This window comes from Ptychodera flava, chromosome 19, assembly GCF_041260155.1.
Source record: "Ptychodera flava strain L36383 chromosome 19, AS_Pfla_20210202, whole genome shotgun sequence".
Lineage (NCBI taxonomy): Eukaryota > Metazoa > Hemichordata > Enteropneusta > Ptychoderidae > Ptychodera > Ptychodera flava.
In genome coordinates this window covers 26,866,038-26,872,059 of record NC_091946.1, presented here as the reverse complement: position 1 = coordinate 26,872,059, position 6,022 = coordinate 26,866,038, and positions in this window count along the sequence as shown.

The window sequence follows — 6,022 nt, the reverse complement described above, 5'->3', positions numbered from 1 at the left end:
ATGAAAAATGATCGGGTTTTTGATCGTTAATCTTTTACTAATTGACGGTCCAGATATCCCGGATGACTGCACTCGGAGAAAGTTATACTTGAGTTCGGTACACTGTGATAAAGTCCTACGGGACTACTCCGTTGGTATTTGAATGCTCCGAATAACAATATATAAATAACGGGCGACGCGCTGACCATTAACGTTTATTTGTGGGCAAGGGCGAGAGGAAAGCCAAAAATTAAAGGGTGAGGCTTGCCGAGCCCGTTAATTTTGGCTTTCCTCGAGCCCGCGTCCATAAATATAAGTTAATGGTCAGCGCTGAGTCTGTATTTCCATTATATTATCAAAGAACCGCCCCCCCCCCCTCCAACCGTCAAAATTTACGAGAATTTCCCGTGCGAATGACAATGGGGCCCCAGAATTTGCAGTGAGTAGTGCGCGCTGCAAAAATTTTGCAAATCCGGAGATTTTTTGAAAAAAAATTGTCTAAACATGGCCCACAAGTGATCCATTTTATTTTGTGATTGATTATGATCTTTGTAGAAATCACAATTTTCGTTTTAGCTGTAAAGGTACTATGTTTACGATATTATTCATATTCACGGGCATGTAAACAAACCATATTTGTGGGCAGTCACGTGGTTCAGCTCGACCAATTAAAATGTGATGGAGAGGGCATGGTAATATTTGGCGCAATGAAAAAATTTCAAGGCCCGGATGTAAGGGACCATGAGTAATTAACGCACACATGACAAACGAGCCTCCTGATCATTGACTTACAACCCTAAAACGTAAATTTTGAGATTGGACTATCCGATAAAGAAATTGTGATCTGAACTTGTCCAAACGCGATAAATCGCTGAAGTAGGTTTTATAAAAACAAACATTATTTGCTGAACAAAAGCTGAATGATGGTTGAGTATTCGTTTGTCTTGCGCGTTTTCCATCATCCACGTCAATTGAGCAGTCCCAATGCTAATGGCGTTTGACAACGACGTCACTTTCTGTCACGACACTAAGTCCACTGAAATGCCATCCCATAGCTACACAGTCACGTAACTTGTAAGATTACTTACATTCGACAATCACCAATGTGACGTCATGATTTTTTGTGTTAGAAACGAAACAAAAACCAATTAATATGCGCATTGGGCGCTGCAGGCGTCGATTTCGTGATAAACAGAAAGACGCCATGCACAAGTTCACTAACCAACAATCATTAACGAAAATCTATAGAATACGTGATATCGTCAATATTAGTAGACTCCCTTGACTTATTTAGTGCATAGCTTTCGCAGTAGGTGTGTACACCTGGTGGACAGCCATGAACACACATATTTGCACTGACCTTGAAATTGAAATAGAGGTCATGGATTGGCGAACCCGTTTTGATTCAATATTCCATGGCGTGTTTAGAAAAAGGGGGTCCCATCTAGCCGATGTTCAAACAACGTGGTATCTGTCGTGATATTGATGGATTTTTAAATTGCTCGGTGTACGTCCCTACATTCTGACAATTTTCATACGACACCATTTGATTACAGTGTCCTACTCTGTGATTACGGTTGTCGATGAACTTCTGCGCCTTTCTCATGGTGACAATTACTTGGAATCGAAGAAAACAAAATCGGTTCAGATGTATCGCAGAAACGACGTGATGCCTGGGGAGAAGGGAAAGTGCAATTCTTCGTTAATAAGTCTTATTTTGTCAGGTGTTCGATGAAAAATGACCGCTGAATCCATCCGCATTTTCTCGGTCTATTATTAATGAAAAGCGCGCATGTTTTTCATAGTCGATTCAATTGTCTGGCAGGGACACATTTGACAGGCACTTACATACATGCACGAATCGGGTTTTATCCTCGCAGATATGCTTTGACATTTTACAAATCGTTTCAAATTCTTAAAAAGGAGTATCACTTTCACACACGGAATAAGGTAGATATTATGAGCATTTACCGTGCAGCTCTATTTTTGAAATCAAAATGAAACTTTAGTCAACCCTCTATCTGATAATTGGTTTCTACCCATTTTTTCTCAGGGGCAATTGAGAGGTCTTCGGTCCTGCAGCGCGCAATGATGAACAATTAAACAAAAAATGCCGACCACTACTTTACCAGAAAATTATTCTTTTACAAAGATCTCTGATGCATTAAATCGGATATCACTAATCTTTCTAAACAGAGGAACTTGTATGGGTTTGGATGATTTACTTACTTCAAAATTAATACGTCCTTGCAAATCACATCAAGATTACGGGTGAACGATCAGTTTTTACTAAGTTTTTGATCATCTCAGCATACAGCATACGATATACAGGGACAACCGCGCATGTGTTATAATCCCGTTACCTTGAACTCATACGCCAATGGGTACCTTCGAGAAAGTGGTATATATTTCTTTCACGTCGTAGGCCAGGGATGGCATGTGTCAGTCGACATATGAAAAAATTAATCAAGTAATATTTAATTTTGTCTGGAACTCATGAGGACACTGTGATGTTAGTGAGCAACTAGTCTTTATCCATGTTTGCCTTCAAACTATCGGCTATTGAAACGAGCAGGATGTTTGTATGTGTCTCGCAAAAGCGAGCTATAAAAGATGGGTTAAACTGAGAAGTGGATGCTGTAGCGTGCAGTTATTAAACCAGGAAGACCCATAATGTTTATAGACCAGATAATGTAGTTGCCTTGAAGTAATTGAGGTCCTTATTAGACGGTAAACTGATCCGATTTGTGTCCTTCCTGTCACTGGTATGTTTCTCGTGTACGAAAGAAGAACTATTAAACTAATGAACATGTTTCAATCTAACACGTAGAGGGGATGACGCTGTAATACCGCTTTAAGTTATTTCTCCGAGTCCCTGTCAGATAACGCTGAGAACTGCTGCAAAGCCCCTTTAACTATTGCTACTTTCATGACCCTGTACGCCATAGCTCTGTCACAAGAAATTAATTCGCAAGACTGGGCAAAATCGTGAAGTCGTTTACCTTCATTTTACGATAAAATTCAGTGACTGTTCTTACTATCATAGAAATGTGAGCGAGTAAAGTGTCCAATTGAAATGCATCGACATACTTCGAAGGAGCTACTTGCAAAGTACTCATATCCTTATATGGAAGAAATGGCTTCTGAAATTGACCAATTAAAAGTCATTGTTTGACTCAGTGACCTGTTTCGACATTGTGCGCAGGTCACTTCGTCACAGTTTAGAAAGCATTACGAGTATCAAAGAGAGTAGATTTCGGTGATAACCCTTATCTCTTCATCAAGCTCTTGTCAAAGATTTCTTCAAAAACTGGCGGGGTGACGTGAAAATTTAAAGCAAGACGTCATTTTCCGGCGACGTAATTTTGAAGCTCTATTCACTATGTAACATGCGGAAAAAAGATGTTTGACATATCTGTCTGTGACGTTGTCAAGGGTTGTAAAGCAATAACAAGGGTTGTAAAGCAACAACGTGTTTTAACGAGCTCTTAACGGAAACCTCCTGTCCATATCAAAAGACCATACCCAGCAAACGCGACAAGTGGAAGTTTACAAAATTGTCAAGGATGCATATTTTCAAGGGATTGACGGTGTTCAATATAATGTCAAAATGTTATCCAGGGGTTTTTCGAATTTAACAAGTCTGATTTGAAAAAACTAATACGAAATAATTATCGTTAAATATTTATCAGTGGAAGTTTACAACATTTTCAAGGACGCACTTCCAAGAGATCGTGTCCATCTAATGTCAAACTGCCATCCAGAGGTTTTTAATAAGGCTGATTTGAAAAGCTAATTGCCAGCGGATTGATTTGTTGAAAAGTAGTACCAAAATATGACTCATTGCGTTAGCATTACTGATGTGATAGACTGATTTTTAACGTATAATATTGAACATGTACGCAAAGACCTCTAGCTATCATGACCTACATGAACGTTCAGACTCTTGTCGAAGAAAATTTGCCGCACTTATCCCCTTTCTTTACAATGCATAGCCGAGAAGGGATTTAGAAATCCATTCCTAAGCAATATTGTAAGCTACACGAATTTTGAGAACATATTTTCAGAGGTCATACACGACAGTATACTGTTCTCGCTACAAGGGATATATTTCAATAAGAAATTTACTTTTTCGATATGTTGCCTCGAACATGATACTCTTCTACAATAAAACCCATCAGGAGACATCACGTACCTTCAAAGCAAAAAATAAAACAGACTCCGTTGAAATAAATATATGTTAAATAAATCTGTCTACAGGCACTGGACTAGTACAAAGTAAATTTGTCTACATCGGTTGTATTTCTCCTGCTCCATCCCGTCATATACATAATATCACTGACAAAAAGTTTGGTACCAAATGGTCGATGAGGTAAACTTCCCAATTATGTCGATCTGAAATAATGAGTGATGTGTCGGCAGCGGTTTATGCTTTCACTGTTTCCAATGTATGCCGGCAGAGTCAATATCTGTACAGCACATATGTGTACAAGTTGCAAATTGCGTTATAAATTGTATCCAGGTATTCCCGAGACGACATGTGAAAACAAATCAATGAAATGGGAGTAATTGTTTATTAACATGGAATGTTATAAACACGAACAAAATAGCGACAAGATTCATTGTACACTCCCAAATCGACTTCTCTTATGGTTATTCTTCTCTCCACGCGTTTTTTTTTTCAAAGAATTCCGACACTGCCTTTATCACTGTGTTATCTATAAACCAATTTTATTGTACACTTCACGTGCAACTACTTTCAGTAACGTGGGTATCGTACTGTTACTGCATGGACTCAATAACGCCTATCATGTTTGTAGGTTTGCTACTGGAACTCAGCTATTACACAGAGCTCGGTAAATAGAGATCAACATAATGCGCCCTCTCTGGCAATTAAGTTCCTCTATGTTGGGTACCATCTAGTCATCGCGTAAAGAAATTTCATTGGGACATTTCAATTCATCAGTTGATTAGGCAAAAAAAATTGTTTCCCGTCATTGCACGCGTCATATGAAAACATGCGCGTCACGGTTTTTTGAGTTTTGAAAACAGAAATAGATATTTTTCAAACACAAGTGTGAACTTGGTCATGTCCAGGGTTTCAATCCAAGTATATATTATCTGCACTAATGTATATTGATTGTGAAAATAGAACTAGCAGAATCATAACATCTACATGTGAATTCATGATGTTGTTTGTTTCTTTCAGTGACAGCCATGATTTTACTTTATGGCAACCATGTTTGAATTCCCCCGAAAAGGGGGTTGGCCATTTTTTATCCCCCCCAAAAAAGGGGGGGGGGAAGAAGAAATTTTCATGACCACATCATTTTTGAATCCACCAAAGGATGAGAAACATTTTTTTTCTCTTTACATCACCAATAGCAAGTAAACAGAGTAGAAGACGTCATTCAAACGTTGTCTAAAAGGTATGTACTGTCATGGAGGAATCTTTTTTTTACTTCCATGGATTGTGAACAGCAAGGTTAAGATCAAGGTATTCAATGTGGACCTGGTCTCTGCTGGTTCATTATGAGCTCTGTGGTGCGAGTCAACAGATGTATGGTGGGAAATATGTGGCAAAAACTGACACATCTATGTAACTCAGGCATATTCCAGGTGTATTCTGATTGCTTATGTTGTCTCATGCTTGGTCTCCAAGACTTTTAAAAGCCTGGTCAAAGCACCAGGGTTCTGGATCTTTGAATTGTAAGATTCCAAGACTAGTAAATGAATGGCATCTTCAACAAAGCAGCCTTAGCATACCTAAGATATCTAATAAAGTAGTCACAAAATCTTAGGGCTCAAGCAATCACAATACCTGAAATGCGCTGAGAGTTTGGTGTACTTCCTTGCTTTATATCTGAGATTTTGATTTTGACCATTTTTACCTTTGTTCAGCTCATTTGCATATATTTTGGATTAACATGTTCATCTGAACATGTTAATCCAAAACAACAACCCATGATGCATCTCCGCACCAAATATTGAGTGATGCAACTCAGTAGTTCTAAAGTTTTTATTGTTGACATACAGACAGACA